This window comes from Poromitra crassiceps (genome assembly GCF_964638095.1).
Source record: "Poromitra crassiceps genome assembly, chromosome: 8".
NCBI lineage: Eukaryota > Metazoa > Chordata > Actinopteri > Beryciformes > Melamphaidae > Poromitra > Poromitra crassiceps.
In genome coordinates this window covers 56,757,774-56,785,685 of record NC_139629.1, presented here as the reverse complement: position 1 = coordinate 56,785,685, position 27,912 = coordinate 56,757,774, and the positions used below count along the sequence as shown (strand labels likewise).

General features: G+C 43.9%; 1 long non-coding RNA gene across 1 annotated transcript; it reads right to left on the bottom strand.

The window, feature by feature from the left end:
• Nucleotides 1-8,693: 8,693 nt before the first annotated feature.
• On the bottom strand, nucleotides 8,694-9,417 carry LOC310780872. Its single transcript, XR_014552935.1, has 3 exons — nucleotides 9,284-9,417; nucleotides 9,007-9,078; nucleotides 8,694-8,827 (listed from the first exon to the last, which is right to left on the bottom strand). It is a non-coding gene; the product is annotated as an uncharacterized lncRNA (long non-coding RNA).
• Between the last annotated feature and the right edge of the window lie 18,495 nt (nucleotides 9,418-27,912).

Below are 27,912 nucleotides of genomic sequence, written 5' to 3'. Positions count from 1 at the left end.
TACCCACCCCCAAATCCTGACTCTCTAGCACCTTCTGATCCCTAGCTATGCCCCTTTGACCACTAAACTCACTACATGTCCACGACTGAGGGAGTGTCCTGACTTTGTCCTGTCTCTGTCATAAATACATTCCAGACTCTGTTGATCTAACAACAAAGAGAAGGGCCTTCAACATCGTCATGGCAGTAAGGAGACTTGAGGAGGAGAAGAAGATTCTTGTTATGGAGATGGGCCACCATTGGAAATCTCTTGTAACTCGTGCCAATACACTAAACGAGCTGTCCTGCCTGGTTGCAAGTGAGACAAGTATGTATCTACACTATAATGCCAGAAGTGTCTGTCTCTCTCTCTCTCTCTGTCTGTCACTATAGCTCAGTGGTCTGTCATTCATGTATCTCGGATCGACTTCAAACTTGGGCTATGTGCTAACAGGGACCTGACGGAGTGCAGTGCCCTGACGGAGTGCAGTGCCCTGTTTTGGTGCAGTTCGGCATAGCGCCACCTACTGACAACAAAAAAATTGGTTTATCTCGAGACTATCTCAAGAACCGTTCGTCGGATCGACTTCAAACTTGGGGAGTGTGCTAAGGGGGACCTGACGGGAGTGCAGTGCCATGGTTTTGTGCAAATCGGCATAGCACCATCTACTGGCAACAAAATAAATTGTTTATTTTGAGAACCGTTCATCTGATTGACTTCAAATTTGGAGGGTGCGCAGATGGGAACCCGACACAGTGCAGTGGCAAATTTCGTGCAATTCGGACAAGCACATAAGGCCCAATTATACTCTGTTAAAGACTTTTCATTTCATGCGTTTTCTGTCCGTCTTCTGAAAGCTTACGGATACGCATGAAACGGACCAGAACATACACACTCATACATTTGACTCTCTACTGCCCACTGGTGGATGTATTGTTTAACATAATACCAATGTGAAAGACGCATGGAAGTATGTGGGCAGTGACGATTACACCGTTTGAAACGGACACATTAATTTTCGTATGAAAATGGAGTATATATGAGCCTATAGTCATAGCACCACCTACTGGCAACGTTTATCTCCAGAACCGTTAGTCAGATTGACTTCAAACTTGGGGAGTGCGCTGCTGGGGAACAGACAGAGTGCAGTGCCAAATGTTTTGCAATTCGGCATAGCGCCACCTACTGGCACCACAAAAATCGGTTTATCTCGAGAACCGTTGGTCCGATCGACTTCAAACTTGGGGAATGTGCTGCTGGGAATCCAACATAGCGCAGTGTCAAATTTCGTTCAATTCGACACAGCGCCACCTACATGTACTGGCAACACAAAAACAGTTTATGTCAAGAACCATTCATCTAATCGACTTCAAACTTGGGGAGTGCGCTGCTGGGGAGTGCGCTGCTGGGGACCAGACAGAGTGCAGTGCCAAATTTTGTGCAATTCGGAATAGCGCCACCTACTGGCACCACAGAAATCTGTTTATCTTGAGAACCGTTCGTCCAATCGACATCAAACTTGGGGAATGCGCTGCTGCCAACCCGACAGAATGTGGTGCTGAATTTTGGGAAATTTGGCATACCGCCACCTACTGGCAACACACAAAAAAAATTATCTCGAGAACTTTCGGATCGACTTCACACTTGGGAGTGCAGTGTGGGGGAGAGGGAGTCGGGGTGGGGGTCGTGCATGGGGGGAACAGAAACTGCACTAGTTTAAATAATAGATTGCATAAAGGTACACAACAATGACTGTTGAAGAAGCTACTAACGCAGACTTGATGTTATTGTGTTCTCTTTTTTAGAGTCGCCATGGGGCCTAAGTAAAGAGGGGCTGAAAGGTCTGGAGAGCATCATCCTCAGAAAGCAGTGGAAGATCAGAGAAATGAAGATGCACGCGAGAGACTGTTATCTGCAAGTTTTGTCGGGAGCAGAGAACATCAACTTCTTGGACAATGATTCAGCTGCTGATTATGACACTGACTCTGAATATGACAGTGACTTCGAAAGTTCTGATGACACACTCTAATCATCAAGAAACGGACACCTCACACACCCCCCCCCCCCCCCCCCCCCAATCACCCAATGTAAACACACACCCCTAAATGTGAAAGGATAAAAAAAGAAACAAGCACTGGCTCTATTGGGTTGTTAGACCCATGGACTATTGGTAGACCCCGGCCACTCAAGGAGGCACTGATTCGCGATTTTTGTGGTCAAAGTTCAAGGTCACTGATCTCATGTCCGCTCGTTAATGCGATATCTCATGAACGCCTTGATGAATCTCTTCAAATTTGGTTCAACCATCCACTTGGACTCAAGGATGAACTGATTTGATTTTGGTGGTCAAAGTTCAAGCTCTCTGTGACCTCAGGGCTAGGTAAAATGGGCCAGGCTAGGGAGAGGAAGGTCGGGGTTCGATTGGTGGGTAGGGGGAGTGGCTAGGTGTGTGTCGGTGGTGGAAGGGGGTGTGGTCAGTAAGGGGCGGGGCTAGGGAAAATCGGCCGTAATAGACCCTTCTCACGGGGGCCATTTTGTGTCGAGAAGCCAGGGTAAACACAGGTGCAAGCAAAACACTAATGAGGGTTTCCAACTTCCATGATCGGAATTTGGAAACCCTCATTAGTGTTTTGCTTGCACCTGTGTTTACCCTGGCTTCTCGACACAAAATGGCCCCCGTGAGAAGGGTCTATAGGGATAGGACGGTCATAGAGAGTCGGTGTTCGAAGGAGGGGTCGGTAGGGGGATGTGGGTGGTGGAAGGGGGTGTGTTCAGTAAGGGGCAGGCCTAGGTCAAAATAGGCCATAGATGGGGATAGGATGGTCGTAGAGAGTCGGGGTTAGAGGGAAGGGGTGGGAGTGCCTGAAGGGATGTGGGTGGTTTAGGGGTAGGACCATTTTCCATGTTGAAAATGATTAGTCATGTTGTAGAGGTACCCCCAAACATTGCCTAAAGTGCCATAAGGCTGAATGCCCACACCATTGCACAGTGGGTTTCAATGTATTTGTTCTTGTATGAGTCTGGACAGACATGGATGTAAACTGCAACTTGACTTGTTGTCGAAGGCAAACAACCACGAGGCGGTTATTTCGAGTTAAGCTGTTTCCTCAATTGGGACCCCCGACCCCGCCCCCCACCCTGAACATGAATAATATACTATGTACATTACATTCTTTGGTTACTATAGGGTCTATCTGTGTGTGTTTAGACATATATATAGATATATATACATATATAGATATAGATATCATTCTGTGGATACCATATCTACTTTATTATGTCTGAATGCTGTTGGTTTATGACATGTCTTATAATGGTCATGAGATTCCTGGGTACCAGGGGGATGAGGTATGGAGGTAAGTAGATTGTAGGTTGTGCAGGTAGTTTTGTTAACGTTTGTAGTTTGTGGGTCTGTTTGTTTATACTTAGCTTCTTCTGTTTTGCCTTGTATCAAATTTGTGCCTGTGATGGTGCTGCCCCTTCCTTGTACACACAATAAATGATCACATAAAAGCTAACTGACACCTTTCATTTTTCTGGGCAATGCCCTTTATTATGAATATAAAGCATGTTATCATAGCTGCTTTTCATCACCTTAGACATATGAAAATGTCGTTATATGTACTGTAGCCTCTGACATGCATAGCTATGTATGCCTGGCCTACATCTCTTTATAACCAGTCCAAGTGGTCGCCACCTCATAACCATACACACCAGTGTAGGAACATTTTCCAGTTCTAGTTGAGCTTGAGATGATTAATAGAAGAGACAAAAAAAAGTTCTGATACAACAGATGCTCACAAGTCATGTTTTTGCAAGTCGAGGTAAAGTCTCAAGTCCTTGAGCTATAGAGTCCAAGTCAGATCTCAAGTGTTTGAACTATAGTCCAAGGCAAGTCTCAAGTCTTTGGTGACAAGTCCAAGTCAAGTCTCCTACTGATGAGCGTTCTATCTGCTGGATGTCATCTGTTCTGTTTAGAAAACTGCATAGCTAAAACAAAGGAATTCAAATCATTTACTAGATTATCATCACTATTAGCTAACAGTATCAGCATTGATTAGTTGAAATGATTATTAGTATACCTTTCCTTAATCTTAATACACTCAAAAATAAAGATTGTTCACAAGTCCAAGTCAGGTCTGTCATGAACAGATAACTGAAACCATGGCTCACATCCTAAATGGTTGCCATGCATACAAAGGGCTTTATATATGTAGGCATGACAGATTAGTGGATCTGATATCAAAAGATATATCTTCTATTTTCGGGTCTTCAATATCGCTTTTTAAACATTCTATTGTGAAGCCGAGCATGTTCACTCTATCTAGTGACGATTCAGATGTGTTCTTGAATATTCCAGCTAACACTCCTGATGTTGTTGTTGTCAATGAAAATCGTAGAGAGGTGTTTGTTCTAGAGGTTGGCTGTACCTTTGACCACAGCCTAGAGGAGGCCTTTCTAACCAAGAGGATGAAATACCAACAGCTACAACAGACCATTTCACAGCTGGGCTACAGGTGTAAACTTCTAGTTTTCATATTTGGTAGCCTAGGTCATGTCCATAAGCTGGTTGTGAGAGGCCTTCAGATGGCTGGTCTCCCAAAGAGAAGGGCCAAGCAGTTAGCGAGATACTGTTCAATATCTACTATTATCGGCAGCCGCTCAATATGGAGGAGGCGCTGCTTTTTGTACCCATGAAGTGGATACTGACCGCTATCTTGCATTACAGTATAACTATATATCAACCTGCCATGTTATCATCCTGTGTGTTTATTATGTGTATGCATTATTGTGGTTGCCGTCTGGGCACTCATGTAACTGACTGACTCCCAGCATTTGACTGCACTATTACTGTTTATGTCCTTTGCATACTTGTATTTATGTGGACATAAATAAATATTTCAAATGTGTGTGTGTGTGTGTGTGTGTGTGTGTGTGTGTGTGTGTGTGTGTGTGTGTGTGTGTGTGTGCGTGCGTGTGTGTGTGTGTGTGTGTGTGTGTGTGTGTGTGTGTGTCCATCCCTACTCAACATCTCCCACAAGTTTAGTCATTGGAGCTACTTAAAAGTTAGCCTACCTGATTCAGATAAAAGTTTGATTGTGATGTTTGCAAGGTATCAATTGAGTTTGTTTGTAAACTGATCCAAATAAAGAAATTAAGCTGTTGATAGTTATTATATATAGTTACTTATCAAACAATACTACAGTACCCATGAGTCTGAAACTAATTACAAACAATGAGAAATAAAATACTGGGGATGAGAAAAGTCAAACTTTGTCGTCTGAAAGGGTACACTTCACGTATCATCCGGGGCTGGCTCAGTGGGAAGCAACTCTCACCTGATCCGGAGTTCATGTGTGAAAGTGGCTATAGAGATCAACCAAAGACATCGTTGGTAATCGGCCTGGAGAGTAACATGCCTGTATGAAGATTGTACATCCTGCTTTGAAATATTGACCTTTGACCCTTGCCCTTGGTGAATATTTTAAGGCTTATACAGACATGAGACCAATTTTATAGAGAGCTCTGACCTCAGGTTAAAGAAAGAAAAAACATTGCATGGATGCATAACTGGGACGTATCCTCAGTGATGTACCCTGGGGTCATAGGATGTTTCGGGTCTCGCAACATCATACACCCTCGCCCAGGTGACCCAGCCGGGGCTGGCCAAGCCCCAACTTATGTCCCAGTAGCTACCCACGGTCAGCCCTATAGGGAGGGTCGAAGGTGGTCATGCGGTCAGGGCCACTCAATCCGCTGCTCCGGAACTACTCTGCCGGGACCGGGGGAGGGAGAGGGCTCTGGTACGTAGAGGGACCGGGCTCTGTGGGTTGCCACCCGGCCGGGTTCCTCCCTCGTCTCACCAGGTCTACGACCTGTGCGCTGCACCAGACTCCCCCGCTCCAAACATCTCATTCCGAGGTGATGGTATCTTAGTGGACACCATGCAGTACCAGTACTTGGTGGCACTGCAGTCTCCACTAGCGGCTTGAATGGCCCTCCTAAAAGGTTATATCATATCCAGGCTTGGGAAGTAACTCAGGTGACTGTATGTTGGCCTACTACACTACAGTATGTGAAAAGATATGGCTGGATTGACATTTATCAGGTGGACATCCAGTTACATTCATGTGGCCCATATGATCCTTGCATTTTAACAAATCCTTGACTTGACCCCTACCAAAATGCAAAAACTGCACATTCCTGATTCGAGATTCGAGATTGTTATTGTAACTTTTGAGGTCTTTGACTTTGATTTGTTTATTTGGACGGGACAGTGCAAAATTAATGGACACAAAGAACATAATCAGAGTGTAAAAATTGCCGGATTTAGCACGAGACTCGAGCACGAGGCTCGAACACGTTGCACATGGCACGAGGCTAATTTACATCCGTTGTCCCCGAAACAAACAAGACATACATGGACATACCTACATACAATACAAACATACATACACTTACATATATACAACCGGCAGTAATGGTTTCAAAATATACTAGTTCAACAGATCACCCCTCACCCGTTCATTGTTGCCCAGAGAGGCAGGTTTGAGAGGATACGTAGGCCACATACCTATATAGTTGAGAAGTTATATGGGTTATATAGTTGAGCTGTTCTATCAGACAGTAATCAGTTACATTACTTTTATATTGTGATACTTGATAACGTTAACAATTTTAACAGGTTAGCCTAGTCATATCAGATTACACTTGTAAAGAACCTCCCAACCCTGATCATAGGGCCAGGCTATCTACTAGATAGATTATGTAATATATGACATGATGATGCTATGTAGCCAGCCCTTCTTTGAGACATGCGTGAGGCATTACATTACTACTGCATAAATTCCTAACTCAATTGCAATTATTGAAATTCATATGGAATAGTTACAGTTACTTTCAGATGGGACAACTTCAGAATAAGTGATTTCCATAACTGCCCAAACCAAACCTCTGGAATTGTGAACTAGAATGAAGTTTCCGAGCAATTATAAAGTTTACAAATAAGGATTCCTCATCAGGAAAAATTTCTGATTTAACACCAAAGTCATATATCAAATCTGTATCACAACTTTATGCCAGTTAATGTCCATAGGCTGCCAGTCTGTGGCTGCAAATTATTTAGTATTTTCACCCCATCAATTCATGATGCCCCCATATCAAATTATTTTTGGATTAGCTTTGAATAACAAATTATTATCCTTTATCCTAGTATGCAGAATTAATTATAAACTTGCAAGTTGCCCGAACATAGCCTGCTCTAAACATGACAAATACGAGAAATTTATCAGAGTCAAATGTGAAATAATTAAAAATGCATGGCCATAACATTATTCTCGTCTTGTTGAATTTTGCAAGGACACTTTGGGGCTTTCTGTCCCTAAAATCTGATAATAAACTTCCAGGCGGTTCACAGGTCACAGGTGTCGTCGCAAAGGACCACTGCACTGCATTGACGTTCAAAGCGTGTTCCACCTTTACAGCGTCGGCGTGGCTACAGCTACTGCAGTCCTCTGGCTTTGCGGTAAGTGCAAATGTTTATTAATTAGATAACAGATGAGCTAATCCTTCACTCTACACCACACAAACGATCGAGTTAGGTGAACAACTTGTTTCCACCTTTAGGTAGACAAGGTAGACATTTCATGGAAATGTGAATGATTTAAGTAGGCCTATGTGTTGTGTTACCCCGCCTTGTGCAGCATACTATGCTTAAACCCTGCGGTTAGCACGGTCCGAATTATGCTCGAAAGAACGTGGATGTTAGATTTCTGATACAATACAAGGTTTTACTGTTGAAGAGCTTTGGAATTCGAACAGTTATCTGTCAGTGGTTGCTATTCCGTTATGTTCACATTCTACCCTGGCTAGCACAGAATGCAGAAGTTTTTTGTACTCTCTGAAGTTCAACTTAATTGTCATAAGGCTTTACGTTATAATCATACAAGTACAATTATAGTAAAGTGTATGATTTCTCTTACTGATGTATTCCCAGTTATGTTAGTGCTACATTAGCTCACATCAATCGGTTATGAGTCACTTAGGGACTGTCCGATATTTAGGTTGTGGGGTAAAATATATCTATAAAAAAAAAATATCTCTCTGCCCTCCCCCTGCACATGTAAAAACACAATCTGCCCTCCCCCACCCAGTTCAGCCTTTGATAATTTTAGACACAACTTAGTCCATTTTTCAACCCTAACCCTAACCCATTGAAATAAAACAGCAATATTAACTTTTTATCACCCGACATCATATCTGGTGAGATATTGAGAGCCTGATTGAAATTATATCCCTGTATGGGCAGCAGTAAGAGCAGAAACATTTCACGTGATTTGAGTTAGAGAAAATATAACCTATACAGCAGGTATTGATTTGGTCCCTCCAATTATGATTTAACGAGACGTGCAGCGGCTCTACACATGGACAGATATCACCGATCTTTAGGGATGGGTACCGTTCACATTTGAACCGATACCGGTACGGTACCGGTACCTGGAATTCGGTACGGTACCCAAAACGGTACCATTTTCGGTACTTTACACACTCTATTAACAAAAAAATTACAGTTTTTACAAAAAAAGTACAAAAAAAAGTCCAAACTTCTCAATTTCAACATTGTTCTTTATTTAGCACATTATTTATTTAGCACCAGACAAAATAAAACTCCTCCCTACAATACCTCCCTACCTCTCCCCTCCCAAACCAAGAGTTGTAGCAGCAAGGTTAGTTTAGTGGGGTTGGGGAAATAGTACTTGATGTCCAACACAGCTTCCAGCAGGGCCTGGTCTTCATCTTCAAAGAGCTCCCCAAGTGCTGAAAGTTTCTTCTGTTTATTGAGTGGTATCTGAAAATAAAAAAAGGCATCGTGATTCATCAAGCATTATTTGTGTTATCAATAGAAAGAAGTGTCAGTGCTATGCACATCTTAATAGAAATGACAATTGATTGTTAGTAACATAGCTTAGGCTACACTATGAATAACACACCCATTATCACTCGTCATTATGCAAAATAATAATTTACCTGAACCATATCCACCGCTGAGAAGAGGGTGAATCGTGTCCTCCTGTGCGGCTGTCACTGGCACATGGTTACCTAGCAATGAAAGCAAGAGTGCAACGTTAAATAACACGTCTCACGGTCGGTGATACGAGCTGATGATAATTATTATAGAACGTTAACAACGCTAAGCTATAAAGCTAACTCAGCCAAGAAGACAGTGAAAAGCCCTGTTATCTAACAACCACAACGGCAGTGAAACAACTTATCCAGCTAACGCTAGCAAATTAAATAACGTTACCTGATGTTGTAGAAGTCGATGCCTCTCTCAAGTTCCGTCATCATCCTCCTGCAAGACTTCAGCTAACGTTACAGCTGACGAGCTGAGGAGGTGGCTAACGTTAGCTGCCGTGCGGTGTCTGCTTCATTCACTCAGGTTATCTAACACGTTACAGTCTTCAGCATTCAGCTAAATACATCTTGTGTTTGACCATGCTTCCTCAAGTTTGAGGTGTTTCCCTAGTCAGCTTTGCAATTCACATCACAAATGTTGCAACCAGTGTTGTCTGACCGTACGTGCACATCTACAATGGCAAATTCGCTTTTCCGCTGTGTCGCAGCGTTTTGTGGGCGTGCAAACCAGCTTCCAGCTTGGAGCTGTAGCCTGTAGAAACGTTGTACACAGGAGGGTGCGGGGAGGAAATGTGTAAGAAGAGCTGTCATTGGGTAGCTTCAACGAAAGGTCCCGCCCTAGTCCCGCCCCGCGAGCGTGAAGCCGCTCGGAGACAAGCCGCCTCTAGTCTGCGACAGTGAAACGCTGTGGGCGGTTCCAGCGGCAGGGGGCGCGAGGTAAATGGACCAATCAGACACGGAAATAGAGCAAGACAGCCTATCAAGATGCAGCGTCAAAGCGGCTTTTTCAGCAGGCAAGCCGCCGAGCGCTTCATGATGTGCACGTACCGAGAGTCTATCTTGGTAAAGTGTAGCCACAGCTTTCGGCTGGCCCTGTTTTGCTTTCAGGATCTTCAGGTAGAGTGACGTATTGACGTAACGCGCTCTCCCGTGTTGCCTTAAGGTTCCGTCGGAATTTCTATTTTACCCACTCTCTTTCTATTACTCAGTTGCGTTCAAGTACCGAAATTTGGTACCGTTCGTTTATATGTGAACTGGTACGGGGCAGTACCGACGTATTTCGGTCGGTGCCTGTAAAAGTACCGAGTTCGGTACCCATCCCTACCGATCATTGTAGGCTATAGTGCCATTTTAATCAATTGAATGTCACATCAGAAGATACAGGTGAAATAGGCTATAGCTGATGATATTGATCGATTGTTGAAGTTTTTCTTTACTCTGTAGCCTATACCTCCATTACGTGACTGCAAGCCTTCTATTTAACCTGCACAAAATTATGAGAAGATCTTCTAAGGCGCAGCACAGAAAGGAATTATGTATCACCAGTAGGCTAATGTTTTCATATTCATAATCTAATTTGGTCATGTGGTCCGTTATAGTTGACTAAATGAGCTATAATGTAAACTTGCCACCATGTTTCCATAATACCTTTGAAGCGAGTCCATGTGCATAATCATGGGTAAATAATAGCACTAGGCTACACCTCTGAATATGAGACAGGAGCCGACGGGAGGAATCCATGTGGGTAGGCTACCCAGGGTAGCTTACCCAGGGTAGGCTATTGTAGTCCTCCAGAGTCCAGGCAAGCAATACATTTTTTACATCAAAAGTGCCACTATTACACATGTTTTTCTTACCCAGGAAAGCAGCAGGGTGTAGCAGCAGCAGCGGCATCGCCTTTTAAACTTTTAGATCGCACCCTCAACCCGCGTTTCTCTCCACGGCTGCGGGCTCTCTCTTCCCCCTCCCTTCTCCTCTAACTGCCTTGGCACAGTGTCAGTTTGAAATAGTTTGAGCAATAGGCAGAAACCATTTGCGTGGGGGTGGGTGGATATAAAACATATTGGCTACATAGCTAAAACACAATGCAAACTTATGCAAAACGGAAAAGTATAAACTTTATATGCCCTCCCCTCCTATCTCAAAATAAAATCCCTTGCCCTCCCCAGTACTCAACATAGAATCTAAATGCCCCCCCCCCCCCTTTTTTTTTAACCCCTACCCCACCTAAAAATCAGACAGTTGCTTAGTGAGTGAGAATGATCGTGATGGTGTAAAATGTATTGTATTCCAATCTGAATAGTTTGTTTTCTCTCAACAGGCCCTTCTATTTCTCTTTGCCACTCAGTTTTACCAACCCAAAGGCACTTATAAGAGCCACATCTGTCCTGTCTTATTTAGCAGTTTAAAAAAAGTCTACCCGTCCTTGTTGTGTCAGTCTCTCCGTTGTCATTCGTTTGTCACTTTGGCTGTCCGTCATCATGACACGGCCTAAATTCAGGCCCTGCCCATCTTGCAAGACTCCAAATCAGGCTAACCGAAAGTCTTGCTGTGACTGCTTTGGAAGCCTGTCGACTAAAAAGAAAATGAAAGAAAAAGAGGCTACACTGGATAGCCAGTGGGGGCAACGTGTCCACCAACAAAGAAATTGTGGGCGTGTGGTTGCTTCTGTCCGTACAGCAGTAAGCAAAAATGCTCATATTTCATGAGTTATCATTTGTTAGTTAGAAACTTAAAAATCCATACTTGAAAATATGTTTTAACATAGTAAGCATAGAATAAGTTAAATATGACCTGGGCTTTACAAACAGTCTGGCCTTGTTCAGACTGCAGGCAAATCTGATTTAAGATGGGATGTCTGTACTGTTATTTGCAAATGATCAGATGCGATTTGTGTGTCCAGACATCACCAACCTTTGAAATCCGATTGGAATCACATTTCAAACCACCTCCAAATGTGATGTTTTGCTGTTCAGACTTGATCCAATCAATCTGGATACAACCTGGATATGCCAAAAAACTGTTTGGGCTGGCAGTCTAAACAAGGCCTTATTGTCTCACGTCTCTTCCTTAGATCAGTGCTTCTCAAACTTGGGGTTATGGGGTTTGGGGGTTGCAGAATGATTGTAGAAAAACATTTTTCTCCCACAAGTATTACATCTCCCATACCAATGATTTAATGTATTATATAAATCAATGTTTTCCAACCTATGGGTTGGCGCCCAATTTGGGTCGTGGACTCATGGGGGGTGGGTCGCCAACTCTGCAGGGGGGGAGGGAATCAAAAATTACTACCCCCCTCCATTATTTTTTGTTTTTGCTCAAACCAAACCAAACTTGTATTGTTTCTTCTGTTATTTTAAATATGGTTTCGTTTCATACAGGGAAGAAGACATCTCTACCTATAAATTGTGCTAAAGAGAAACAACAGGTTATGTTGTGTCAGTCATAATGATGGCAAAGGCAGAAACTGTAGGAGCACCTTTGGCTTGTAATACAGATTTGACATGAAAATTGCCACATCTAGTGGGTTTAACTAATGTGTGCCAACTGCTTTTGTTCATTGCAGGTGAAGAAACTTCATGCTCTGGGCTACAAGCCCATTTTATTTTTCGGGAAAAAAAGTAGAGGCGCTTCAGATAAGTGGGAAGCAGAGATTATGTCCTATCTGGCCCCCAATCAAGAACTGAAATCTGTTTTGGAGAAGATGCAGAGGGCCTACGAATTCATCTTGACTCAGGGTAGGAGTACATTTTTTGTTTTGTTTAGAAGTAATGATTGTTTTAAATAATATCTTATTTTTTTAAAGGTACCGATTTGAAATGAAAGTATACCTTTTATTATGGCAGCCTCCACAGCACAGGAGCCCGACACCCCTAAAGCAGGGCCGTGCGACAGCCTCCCTGAGCAGCAGAACAACAGCCTCAATGAGGAGGAGCAAGACAGCCTACCTGAGCAGCAGCACGACAGCCCCAATGAGGAGGAGCACGACGACAGCCTACCTGAGCAGCAGCACGACAGCCCCAATGAGGAGGGTCATGACAGCCTACCTGAGCAGCAGCACGACAGCCCCAATGAGGAGGAGCACGACGACAGCCTACCTGAGCCTCTGTGCAACAGCCCCCCCAGTGTTTCTCTCTCTGCCCCACTCTCTATCTCTCTCTCTCCTTGCTCTACCACTGGCTCTCAGACTTTTCGAAAGAGGAAGAGAGGGACTTTGACTAAGGAGGGGCCACGCGGGAAGAAGAAAAGAAAAGGTATGTTTTTTGGGTCAGAGTTCAAGGTCACTGTGACCTCACAAAATGTTGTTGTCCATAACTCAATAATTCAGATGTGAATTGGGACATTTCACACAAATTATGTGATGGCTTTTTTGATATCCAAAAGCTCAAAAGTTAACTTTGACATAATGTTTTGCTTACCACTGTAGCAGAGAAAACCATCTTGGGTCATTCTACAGAAAGGATTCTACAGAAAATGGTTTTGATGGTATTGAAAATCATGCTGTCGGTATTTCTTTCTAAATACCGTACCTTGGTATACCGTAATACTGCCCAAGCCTACTAGTCAGACATGGTGACATCATGAAAGACAAAAAAATATTTTGGAGTCTTATCCTGGGCCTGGCATTAGTTGTTCTAATAATCACATTCATTATATTGATGTGGAGCCCAAGATACTTGTATGAGTCCACCCTCTTCACTTCCTCTGCTCTCTTGGTGGCTGCCTCACAGCAAGAAGGTCCTGCGTTGGACCGATCCGGTCCATCCCAGGTCCTTTCTGTGTGGAGTTTGCATGTTCACCCCGTGTTCGTGTGGGTTTCCTCCGGGTGCTCCGTTTCCTCCCACCCATAGGCAGATTATGACATGACGGGCCCCTGTGCCTGGATGCATAAAGCCCCCCCCCCTCACAGCGCACATATGCACGTTTAAGGCCAGAATAACATACATTCACCTGCATCTCAACAGGATTTACAGCAGCACAGCCACCTGAACACTCAAAGCCTAAACAAGAAATAATATTGATCTGTATCTCAATACAGGCTCCAAAATTAACCTTTTTATCCACCAGCCAAATGACTCGTCAATGTTCACATTTTACCAGCCACTCAATAGATTACCATTGTTTTGTGTTTTTGTTGCTGGTGAGTGAATCAAGTCAATTAAAGCCAAAAGCACAATAACCCCTCCAATTGACCATAAACGTATTGAACATGTTGTCAAAAATAAAGGGTTGGGGGCCTAAGGGATCATTTGGTCTCAGGCACGGGCAAGATACGCGTTGGCCCTGTGAATAGGCTCTGGGGTATGGGCCCCCTGAGCTATTGGGCCCCTGGGCCCGGTAGGCCTCTTCGGTAATCCATCCCTGCTCCCACCATAAAAGACATGCATGTTAGGGTTAATACTCCTAACATCTTAATAACATATAGGCTTGTGGACCCCAGAAAGAATAGCTGCTGCAATGCTGTAGCTAATGGTGCTCCAAATAAACTTGAACTCTCCCAGGATGAAAATGAGGACAGGGGGTCTTCTGTTTCTCTGCTAGCCCACCACACGCTCATTGGTTTTGCTGCTATTGAGCTTCAGATGATAGTTGCACCATGTGATGAAGCTCGATCAGTCCTCTGTACTCTGTAAAACTAGTTTCTAAGTTAAGGCAGCATGTTTCTCAATGGAAATCACTCTGTGGAACTATACAATACATGTCAATATGGTGATAACTTCCATTTCACCAAAATATACCTTTTATTAAATTCCTTCAAAGTCTGTCTGGACAGACATGGATGTAAACTGCAACTTGACTTGTTGGCGGAGGCATACACCCACCATGCACTCTATTCTGTTTTTGTTCATAAGTAATTATTGTTCTAAAACATGTATTTTTCTTTAGATGTCCAGATTTTAAATGACAATAAACTTGTATTATGGTCACCTCCACAGTGCAGCTGCCAAGCAAAGACACCCCCACAGCAGAGCAGTCGCACAACAGCGCCCCCGAAGAGCAGCCACATTCGAAGAAGAAAGCAAAGGGTATGTTTTGATTAGCTTTTTGTTTTGTTTTTGGTACGCCTTACTCCACACTATAGCTGTACATTTGCTCCCAAACTAATTTCACCATCAGCTGGCAAAGCCAGGGTTCATGATTCGGGTAACAAAGTCATTGAACTTGGTAGCCACTACATTGTATTTTATTCTTCAGTTATTTAGCGGAATTTTGGTGGCAGGTCTGAAGTGTCCAAGGACCATGGTTACCATTCAGGGCCTAAAATAAGAGGAATTAGTGAAACCCAGCCCAGCACTTCGTTTGAGTGACCAAAAAGAACGTAATGTTAGAGACAAACTCCCTTTCACACAAATGGGCGAGACTGCAGATCAACTCACATTTTCCACTCCTTGGATGAAAACTTTTGGACTACAAAGCATCTGCATTGTCCGAAATCTGAATCCCCCAAATGTGATGTCACCTTCGCATGAGAGCCAGTATTATAGTAGAATGACATCTACAAGCACACAACCAGTTAACATCTACGAGCATATCTTGTCACAATGGTGCAAATATTTGTAAACATATATTTTACTTGTGTAAGGTTAACAGAAATGGGTTCAATGATTTCCGAAATTTTATAATATTGTCCACATCAAACTGCAACTGTATATCCACAGTTTTGATTGGAATTCCTCAAGACTAATATTATAACAAAAAGTGTTAAAACTCAAAATTCATGCAGGAATCGGCACAATGCCAGTAACATTAAATAGCCAGTGTTGTGCTAGCTCTCACTTCACGAGAGCTAGCTCAAAATTCAGCTCACGCAGATTAAAATGAACTAGTTCACGATCATAGCTCATATTTTGAACTTTGAGCTATAGCTCAGTATCAAAAAATGAGCAGCTCAGTTCATTTCAAGCTCACTTCTTCCTTACCCAGAGAAAAGGCACAGCACATTTTTTTTAACACATAAGGCTCTTTCACACAGATGGCGCAAAATTGCACTTCAGAAGGCCCGCAAAGCCGGCAGCCTCGCCACAGAAATTGCTTTCACACACAGGCCAGCAGCACCGCCACATTCCCGTCCCGCCGTGTGCTTTCAGGCGACAGCCACCGCTCCCGGATCAAAAGGCCTTTCAATAATTAAATAAAATAACGTATTACTCGCTTGTACAGCGCAGACAGCTTCCGAACAGAGAGAGAGAGAGAAACAAGCCGTGTGTGCGTCCGTGTACAGCAGTGGACAGAGAGAGAGAGAGAGGCTGCAGGAGCACCGCAGCAGCGGAACAGAGAGAGAGGGAGAGATGTGTCATTACTTTATATCGTAATATTGGCTTCGGGCCTCGCAACGGGCTCGGGCCAATTCGTTTCATAACTCATCCGGGCCGGATCGGGCACGGGTCTTCATGTCACGGGCCGGGGAGGGCTCGGGCCGAGATTTCAGGCTCGCGCAGCTCTCTAATCGGAGGGCGACAGTCGAGTCTGTCACAGCTCTTGTGTTTCTCGTTCTCTCAATAAATGAGTCGAGAGGACTTTGGAGGCGGGCTGAAGCTCAATGCCCACCTAATAAGAAGCTAGAATCGCTACTGGTATTTTCTGTGCAATTTTCCCATTGGCTGGGGGTGAAAATAAACATATTTTCGTAACTTTTGATTGGGTGGGCAAGACTCATGTCTGGGTGGGCATTGCCCACCTCTGCCCAGCTATAATCGGCCCGAGTATTATTATTATATCCGTTCATTTTACCTACTAATGTTTGAGCATAAAGCCTAACCTACTTACAGGCACGGAGCATTCCTCCTGGCGCATGATTGTATAGGCTACTTTTTTTACTTTCACTGTCTTTCTTGCTGCATGAGGTGATTTCCCCTGTAATTTTTTTAGGAAGCATTCGCACTGTTCCGGCTTGCTGCTCCTACGCTTTCAAGTGGGGGCGGGTTACCAGCTAACCCGGCGCTGTGACTAGGTCTGCTCGCGGGACAAAAGGCGTACAACAATAACCCACCAACGCGCGTTCACGACTTTCACATCGGAGGCGCGGATCCTATTTTTCGTGCTTTTTTCGGCTTTCAAGGCCGGTGTGAAAGCGTCTATAGCCTATTCACTCCCCCCAGTCCAGTTAGTCACAGGCAGCCGTTTCTATAAATTATAGATCCTATAGATCTATAATTCTTGGATTGTATCTTATTTTGATTTGGTACTTATGGTAAGCTATATCTTGTATAGCATCTTGTAATTCCTAGATATTATATTATGATTCTATATTATAGCCTACATCCATCTACAGTGGAGTCCGCTTATATGATTATACTATAATGATCTATATAGGCTAGATTCTCTATAGCAGAGGTGTGGACTCGCATTCACAAATCTTATGACTTATAGACTTGACTTGACAAAATCAACAAAGACTTGTAACTCAAGAGAAAGAAAGTAACTCAACTTGGACTTGAACACCAATGACTCTTGACTTCACTTGGACTTGAGCCTTTTGACTTGAAAAGACATGATACCTTCCGCGAAAATGAAAGAATACAGATAGTCTCTTTATTTTGTGCATCGGATAACTGTCTGTGGAACTCAAGATCAAAGTGAGACTTTGAATTTACACAGCGGAACATGCAGTTGTTAGATCGCAGGATATAAACGAGTAACGTTAAAAAAATAGCCTCATTGGCAGAGTGACATAATGCACACTTATGAGCCGTCTCCACGTGCATCGATAAAAACAATACAACACCGTGGAGTTGTGTGCACAACCCTCTCCATTCCTCCCAGTCCCACCTATAGCTGGCACCCAGAGTGTCTCAGTCAGGCTCTCCTCATAATTGTGCTTTCTGTTGTTGTTTTTACCTCCACTAAATTGCGCTTATAGTGCCCAGCTGCATTCACTTTATTTTTATGCGCAGGCAAAACAGCCACCAACACTCCTGACCATCTCCACTGGAGACATTTGTGCTTCCTTTCCCTGTCATTACGTTGCCACTACTGTGCGCTTGGCCGGTGGATATTTGCGCAGTTGCTATTCTAATTAATTAAGCTTCAGATAGTCGAGTAAGGCACCGTAGCCATTCCTGGGCAGACCGCGCGCGATGGGGGGGAGGGACGAGAGCAGTAGAGGGAAGCAGCCTGGTGAAATGAAAACCGCTTTTATTCCAATGTAAATTAGCACATGCATGTACACAATGGGCAATTATCGAGGTAAGAGAGCGAGAAAAAATATGATAAGAGGGCTGTCCACCCCCCAGGTGGGAGCGTGGATTTGCAAAAAGGTGCTCAGCTCACCACTCATGAAAATAATGAGCTTGCTCAGTGAGCGGCGCTCTTAGAGCGCGTTCATGCACAACACTGTAAATAGCCAACACTGCTATCAATAAATTTAAGCTCTTGAAGAGGAAGGTGGCGAACGTTAATGTGTGAACCTCACAATGTGTGAAACTTCTCTACGTTTTAAAATTCAACAGTCCATGGATGAATTCATATTCAAAGCTAGCATTGCCAGGTCTATTCCGTTAGTAGCCATCCATCAGTAGCAAGCAAGATGTGCAGCTTCACAGGCAGAATTCTTGAGGACTAGCATGAAGTAAGATTTCTGCCCATACGCCCAATATAATTATAGGAGCTTTTCCCTCCTTAGCCAATTGTCATGTTGTTCCCCTAGCAACTCTGGGGAAGATGGCTTTGCTGCCCCACGCATCAGAGAGCTAGGACAGCGTGAGCACACACAGAGGAAATAACTCCAAAAACAGCACTGTATCAATTTGATTTATACACACCAATTTCACAATTGAGTCTGTACTGTATTGCACACATGCACACACACACAATGGGGCGCTGTGGCTCAGGAGGTAGAGTGCGTCGTCCACCAACCAGAAGGTCGGTGGTTCGATCCAGTCTGCATGTCGAAGTGTCCTTGGGCAAGACACTGAAGCCCAAATTGCTCCCGATGGCTGTGCCAGCACCCTGCGTGGCAGCTGGCCGCCTTCGGTGTGAGAATGGGTGAATGTAGGCACATTGTAAAGCGCTTTGGATAAAAGCGCTAGATAAATGCAGTCCATTTACCGTTTACACACACACACACCTCTAATTGAGCGATCAATCGATCAATCTATCTAGCTATCTGCTAGCCACAATGTTGCAACAAGCTTCTTGCACCACAGCACTGTCTTGTGGAGCATTGCCCCACTAGTCCTGTGAAAGTCCGAATCAGTGGTATCTGAAGAAGGAATGCCAAGGCTAATGTGTGGTGCGTGTTGTTAGTGTAAATGACAAAAGCAACACAAGTGTAGACAGCTGTGTCAGTGGGGAAGAGATCAGGGGAATAGGATAGAGCAGCAATTAGGCCCCGCACCCTTTTAGGGGGAAAACACAAGCCACTCGCCGTTGACTTCGATGTAAATTAGCAGTACCAAAAAAAAAATAGAAAAATCACAGAATTAATTTTGTTTATTAATGATGAAAAGACACCAAGACATGACAATATATTACAACTCGGCCGGCTATAGAATGTGCAAGATACATGGAAAATATGAATTTTATACATGTGAAGTCATGTGACTCATGTCCCTTCTGTGACTTGACCTAGCTACACTGGCGGGCCGGGGCCGGTCAGTGCGCCAGCTCCATTTTTACTCGCCAACTTACGGTTTAAACATGCAAGTTGAGACTTTTTATAGAAACATGCAGACGGTTTATGAATACTTGTAGGCCTGTCTGTAATTCGGCATACACATACTTCAATAAGAAGCACACATTTCAAGTATATTTTAATATTTCGCCGGTGATTAACACAGTCCAGTACACAGTGGAGGGCGGTCTTTCAGCAGCAGAGCGAACAACTTCAGGACAGGAGATTTTACATTCACAAAGTGCTTCTTCGGAGCTAATATGTATGCCGAATTGGAGAGTGGCGTGTAATGATTCGTAAGGTTTATAATTATGTTCTGTCTGTATTTAATTTTCCGATAGGCAGGGCCGCTGTGTGCGGACATACGGTAGATGATTTTAGATGGGTCAAAGTAATATTTCCCATGTATCTTGCGCATTCTCGTAAAATCGGCTTGTGTTTTCCCCCTAAAAGGGGGCGAGACCATGTGCCGCCTACAAAACAACGTATTGCCGATCTATCGTATGGAACCAGGGCAGGCAGACTTAAAGGAACACTCCACACATTACATTTTCAGGCATTCATTTAGTTTGACAGTTATTTAGAGTTGATTTGAGTTAAGTGGTGGACCAGTGATGTCATTTGTGCATGAATCACATCACTGGTCCACAGCACAACTCAAATCAACTCTAAATAACTGTCAAACTAAATGAATGCCTGCTAAACTGTTTACACTTTTCTAATATGTGTGAGATCATCTGCAAAATAAATCGGCATTGAAAAACGGCAGAGTCATAAACGGAGAGTTGCAGGCAACGGAAGTCCAACAATCGGCCGGGGGGACATGAGGAGTGATGATTGGTTGGGTTCAGGCATGGGGAGTGATGATTGGTTGGGTTCAGGCATGAGGAGTGATGATTGGTTGGGTTCAGGCATGGGGAGTGATGATTGTTTGGAGTTTGGGTCAAAGGTGGCTTAGGTCCCTCTGGGTCGATCCATTCTATTCTCTAGCATTAAGTTCATCCAAGGATAATGGACCTTTTTCACCAGCAACACAGGTGCAAGCAAAGGGTTTTCAGCTTCCAATCCATTTAGGTGTTTGAGTGCCGAGGCCCTCATTAATGTTTTGCTTGCACCTGTGTTACTTCCTGCCTTTTAGATACAAAATGGCTCAGCTGCAAAATGCTAATTCTCGGGCCGTTTGAATGCATACATGAATAAAGCTGATAATATAGAATTTGCTTTAAACGTCTTAGCCTTTCCAAGTATATCTCAAACGGTCCATTCTGCTACAACTCTACATCTACAGCGCTGCTTAAAGTGGAGCTGAAATGAAAAGACTGTTTTTTCTATTTTAGATCACATCCCTGGGTATTCAGTGCACCTATTTAATGTATGCAAAAAAAATCCACAAAAATCTAGTTTCTTACGATTTTCACCATTTTTCACATTAAAAAATGGTAGTGCGTACGGAGGCAGCCATTTGCCCGGTTCTATGCGGATTCCACTCATGTAGGGGTAGAACACGCTGAATCCCACTCCATTTGGGGGCAGAATACACCACACAAGCGCCAGTCTTGGCCTACGTTAACTCCAGTCCCCAGAACAGTCAAATAAAATCATCCACACGCTACAGTATGTCCCGCCTCTCTGCACTGTTCCACTGAGAGCAATGTTTGTTTCCAGTCTGATACATCGGTGCCGCGTCTATGTGCCGACAGACGGCAGTGCCGACAGTCCACAATGCCGATGGCCCACAAGCAGAACCAGCTGAGCGAGGCGGTGTGCAGCGTGTCGGGGGACCGGCTGGAGCTAACCTCTCCCAGCCCCCACTCCTAAACCTAACCTCTCCCACCCCCATGCCTAAACCTAACCTCCCGCAGACCCTAACCCTAAACCTAACCTCTCCCACCCCCCACGCCTAAAACTAACGTTGGCATTGTGGGCTGTCAGCACTGCGGGTGGTAGGCGTAGCGGGTGGACACCGATACATCACAGACCTGTTTCATGTCGTCTTTAACTTCTGGGAACTGTTGCGAGGCTGCGATCCGCCACCGTTGCTGTAAAAATTGGTCCATTGGAGTGAATGGAAATTATACAAGTCTTACTATCTCAAAGCTCTGGACTGAAGTAGCTAGAGGAACACTGGCCAGCTGCTCCCAATCAACCATCAGCTGTACCTTGGCTCCGGCCAAGGACCTGCAAAACACAATAATACATACAGTAGAAAGGGCCAAGGCAACAGGCCCTGGGGCCTCACACCTGTAAAATCCAGAATATAATTTTAAATCCTTCTCTCCAAAGCCCTTAATGTTCAGGCACATCACATCACATCTTAAAGAGCTCTGTACCCTGTTACCCCACTATAAAGCTGCGTTCAGACCGACCTATTAAAGTTTTTCGCTGGCATCGAGTTTACATACAAAGTCAATGCAAACGAGCGATTGAGCGTATATTCGCCCGGGAGAAAAATCGTTGGGCGTCCGAGCGACAGAGACTGAGCGATAGGGAGAAAATACGCTCGTCGCCCCAGACGAAATATCCCAACTCGAGCGAAAATACGCTGGCATCAGTCGCTCGCTGTTCAACGCTGATTGGCTGCCGTGTGAGAGTGAGTCAAGGATCACACTGGCTTGGAGCAAACCGCTGGTTTATTGTGTGGCAACAAACCGCATTGACAGCTGATTGACAGGCTGACAGCTGACATGAAGTGAAGTCTGTACTACCGGTATAGAGCTCACGTTGGGAGCACCCTGATAGGCTTAGCTTGTAAACAACTACGGTGGCTCGTAGTGGACAAACATCATGACATTGCGTAACGTTATAGCCCCCAGATGTTCGTCAATTCGTGTGCCTGTTGACGAGCGATTTAAACAAATTTCTTTTTCTTTTATATTTCCCCCCCGATTTTTTTTATCCCCCATTAGTGTTAATTTTATTTTATTTATTCTGGTTGCTGCTCCACCCTCTGCCGATCTGGGGAGAGTCAAAACTGGCTCCATGCTTCCTCCGAGTCATGGGCAGTTAGCCAGCCGCTTCTTTTCACCTGACAGGTAAAGCTTCACCGGTAGGACATAGCACGTGGGAGGATCACGCTATTCCCCTCCCTACGAACAGGCGTCTCAAATGACCAGAGGAGGCACCACTTAAGCGAACAGGATATTGCATGTTTTGGTGAGGGGTTCCTATATGAAGGAAACCCCCAGGGGGCACGGAGAGAACATGCAAACTCCACACAAAAACAACTCAAAAGTCCTGTGGGAAACACTAGAAATATCCATAATACTGGTATTATAACCCAATGTTATCAGAACAGTTCTGATAACATTGGGTTATAATACCAGTGTTATGGATATTTCTATTCTTCTTCTTCTTCTTGTTATTTTTGTTGGCTGTGCCTGTCCATTTTAAAACTAGTTTCTTCCCTTTTCTTCTGCAGATGGCAGGGGCAAGCTAGAAGAGGTGGCAGATGATGTCGACGAAGAGCTGGAGGAAGATGTGGAAGAAGGGAAGCCAAGTCTGAATAGTAAGCCAAGTTCACTCTTATATTATCCAGTACTCTCTCCCCCACTACCCCCCCCCCCCCCTTCTCTCTCAGCCCATGGCCCCCCACCCTGAGTCTGGTTATGTTCCATGCCCCCAGTGTCACTTCTCACGGCTTGTACACACCACAGCAATTTATTTCCGCATGTAGATGCTTCATGAGCTTATGTTCAAATGAGCAGCCATTTTCAATACAATATACATCTCTTTATTCACCTTATTCTTTGCTCATACAAGGACGCTTCTGCATGACGTCATTTTGTAATCGTCTTTCCGTTTTAGACACGGAAGTAGAGTACGCCTACCGCAGTCATTTGTAGACTTGTCAAAAAGCTGTTTTCAAGCAAAAAAAACTGTTATAAAGTTTTAATATTTTTTCAGATGAGAACATTCCAAATATGTGACCAGTTTATCAGAATAACGGCTATTTGGAAATATTTAACCAGCAGTGAGGACTGGGAGCACTGTCTGTGCTGACACCGGTCGGACTAGCTATCTGTCAAACCCTACTGTAGTTAGGCTACTGGCAGTGAGAAAACACTGTCGACGTGCTTTTGTAACTAACGTTAAATGCCGACCGGGTACAGCCATCGGCTCCTCGCAGCAGGAACGCTATGAACATGTAACTGAAGTTGGCCGCAGTGTAGCTTTTGAATGTTGCACAAACTTCATTCATAGTGACGTTTTGTTTTGAAATTGGCCGCCAACTAGCGCTGAACCGGAAGAACTAATACAATTGCGGGTAACGCGGAAGAGACAAAAAGTGGGCGTGGTGAATAAGGTGAATACATCCATATTCTGGTCGAGGTTGCTTCCTGTTGAAGGGGAGTTTTTCCTTGTCAATGTCACCAAGTGCTTGCTCAGAGTGGAAATGCTGGGTCTCTGTTAATTAAAGAGTACAGTCTAGACCTGATGTATGAAAAGAGCCCGGAGATAACTTATTTTGTTTTAGCACTATATGAATAAAATTGGTTGAACTTGACTTGACCTCATGGCTGAATACACTTTTCTTGTCTTTTCATCATTTCAGAGTGCCCTACATGTAGTAGACAGAAACTCTTCCTGATTTCAGAAGTAACAGCAAAAAGGAAGAAGCAGGTAAAACCATGGTAATTTTCTAAATCTTTCATTAGGCTACTTGCTTGTCTCAGTGACTCATTCTGGCCTTAATGAAACTAAAATAATGTGGTATTCCCTATGTGCAGTGATTGCCTAAACAGCTGAATTATTGTGTGTGTGTGTGTGTGTGTGTGTGTGTGTGTGTGTGTGTGTGTGTGTGTGTGTGTGTGTGTGTGTGTGTGTGTGTGTGTGTGTGTGTGTGTGTGTGTGTGTGTGTGTGTAGGGGAAACAACAATGGAAGGTTCAGTGGAGGCCTTGCGCTGAGTGGTAAGAACTAGTTCATAATCCATTCATACACAATTTCCAGTTTGAACCCTATCAGTGCTTTCAGGGTGAAGACACCTATTGTTTTCCCACACAGGAAGTAAGGAATTAACTACCCTTCCTGTCTGAAGTTGGTAGCTGAGATTGCTGCTCAACATTGTGGGGGGAAAAGATGTAGTGCCTGAGGTAGATGAGGGTGATGTTGGAATTGATGCTAGCAGCATCCTGCAGTGAGGATGAGAGCAGCGATTATAAAATGCATGAGGAAGATCAGGGCTGTGAGGAAGAGGAGAACACTGATGAATGGCATAGTCCATGTCACTGACCTTAAAATTTGACCTCTATTTCCTCCTCATTCGATGTTTGTAACACATTTAAATGAATTTGTTGGTTCATGTTTTACACAAATTGAACGTTCACTGTGTTGACTGTCCACTCAGCACGCCTCACGAGCCATGCCAGCGTGTAGGCCTATGGAAAAGCCCTTGAGGTTGCCTTAGTTCAGTGTTTTGGATACTCTTTTGATACTTTAAGACATGTGTTTTTTTTTTATTCATGTCTGCATGGAGAGACAAGTAAAGTCAACTATTCTTGACTGGATTTGTGAGTAACACTTCAATTTGGGATGGATGCACAGTTGAATTTAGAAATATAATTGTGTCAAAACAACAGACAAAATTGACAACCAACTTTCTCAAACTGAAATGATTAAAAAAAATTCACTGCAATGGCATTGGAAGTTTGCTCTGTGTTCTAATGGCACTTTTTGCACTCCTCATACTTTACAGTGGCAGAACCTGGAAGGACTCCTGGGAACCTGCCAGCAACATTAAACACCTGCAACGCTGGATGAGCCAAGGTCTCACCATGACAGCCTAGCTGGAAAAAAAAAATATTGAGGGGGGGGGGGGGGGGGGGGGGGGATCGAAAGCAATTCAAGTATCACAATATTAAAGCAATACAACTGATTACTTTGTCATTTTTGGATTACTTTTGAACACATTTCCTGCCTTTGACTACTGGAGTCCAGGGACATGCTATTCAGGAGGACATAAACAGCTCTGTCAGACCTTTTAGTCAATCTATCTGTTGCCTGTTTCTCCTTCATAATAATACAAAGTGAAAATAACGGTCAGCTGGTGAATAGTATTTGACAAACTGCCATGAGAGCGGGTTGGACCAGAGTGGTGCTGTGGGAAGCAAAGTGTTTTCCTTTGTGTCAATCGTTCTTTATTTGAAAATGTATTTTAAAATTGTAATCATGCTGTAATCCAGTAAAGTTTTTGCACAGTGCATGTACCCAGTCTCTTCCAGAGAGTTGTCATTTTAAACACCTTTTGTATTTCTCATTAACCAAAGTTGACATGGTTTTCACAAGTCTTGTGTGTGTATGCATGTATTTGTTTGACACTTTTATTGAGTAAATATAAGATCAATTATGCGGTTGATCAGGCAGGGGAAGGGGCGGGGTTGGGCTAAATTTAGCCAGTGACAACATACTGTATCAACAAAAATTAGATATTTTTGGGGATGGGGTGGCAAGTTATGCCGGCACTAACCAGCTGGGAGTCACTCAAATGATGGATAGAGACCTATAGCCTACTGTTATAGTTTGACTTCAAACAATATAAATAATGTGACGCAAACTGTCAACTTATTTAGACCAAGAAGATGGACTTTTGTGACTAACGTTAGCCATACAGCATTTTCCATGAATGAAATGAATAAATGAAAACTTTATTTAACAGATTGCAGAATGAGTACAATACAGTACGGCTCATTACACACAATTGTTAAGGGGATGCAGACCAGAGAAAGACGTTTGTCTTGTTTACATCAGGGTCCCCCATTTTCAATTCATTGCGACATTTATGACATACAGTACACAACATACATGACATCATGACATTTATGGCATAGGGCCCTAATACAATACATACATGACATACAGCATGACCTACATGACATACAGGTATGTAGTACTGTTACATTTGTGAGAGGGAGCTACTTTTACAGTGGAACACATACGATCCTCCGGCTGACCTTTCACTTCCCAGCTTTGATGGGCTCCGGTCTACAGGCTCTCCGGACCTCCCCGGGGGACGTGATCGTAGGTCCAGGATTAGGAAGCGGGGGAGAAGTGGCGGCGCTCGTTTGAAGCTGAAAAACCAGCCGCTCTCCCGTATTCCGCTGCCTTCAATCATCTTATCGAACGCTCAATCCCTGCGTAACAAAACTGATGAACTTCAGGCACAGGTCCGACATAATCATGACTTTCGTGATGCCTGTATTTTAGCCTTCACCGAGACTTGGTTGTCTGATAGGGACTCGGACACGGACCTTGAGACTGAAGGCTTCGGGTCTCCTTTCCGGCTGGATAGAGATCCAGTGGCAACAGGCAAGTCCTCTGGAGGCGGGGTATGTTTATATATTAATAAGCGATGGTGCAAATCTGTCATTGTCCGGGAGAAAATCTGTACTGCCGATATAGAGCTGCTCTCTGTGTCACTCCGCCCACCTTATCTGCCTCGTGAGTTTCCCCAGCTGTTTGTGACAATTGTTTATATTCATCCGAAGGCGAATGAGAGCAAAGCCTGTGAAACTATCTATCAAGTTGTACAAAGACTCCAATCCATTTCTCCTGATGCTCCCAATATCATTCTAGGGGACATGAATCACTGCACTCTGAAGAAAACACTCAGAGACTTTCATCAGTATGTCACTTGCCCAACAAGACTCAATAAAACACTGGACTTATGTTATGGCTCCATCAAAGGTGCATACAAATCCATCCCCCTCCCTCCTTTAGGTCTGTCCGATCACAATTGCATTCATCTAATTCCTGTCTATCGTACAGCATTAAAACGTGGTAAGGTGCAGACTATCACTGTTAAAGACTGGAACGATGATGCCTGTTTAACTCTGCAAGGTTGCCTTGACTCCACTGACTGGGAGATGTTTCAAGAATCCTCTGTAGACATTGATGAACTGACTGATGTTGTTAGTAGCTGGTCCCATTATTGTGAAAGCATTGTGATTCCAGATAAAAAGATTAAGATCTTTCCTAATAGTAAGCCCTGGGTGTCTAAGGCCCTTAAAACGCTCCTGAGCCGTAAGAGAAAGGCCTTCAGAGAAGGAAAACTGTCTGAGATGCGCAGCCTGCAGAAGGAGATTAGACAGGAGATATGGAAAAGTAAAAGGAAATACAAGGAGAAAATAGAGTCTCAACTCCGTACAAATAATCTAGGTTCCGCCTGGGACAGTATGAAATGTATTACTGGGCTCAAGGTAGGTAGTAAGAAGAATATACAGTTAAATGGTTTTCAGTCTGATGCTGATATGGCTCAGAGTTTTAATGACTTCTATGGTCGATTTGAGACTCGCGATTTTAGTGAGAAACACTCTGTGTTGAGAGACAGTCTCCTTCTGGCCCCCCCTTTGAACCCCTTCTTCGACGAGCAAAAGGTGATAAGACGTCTCAAAGGGTGCAAACCTAA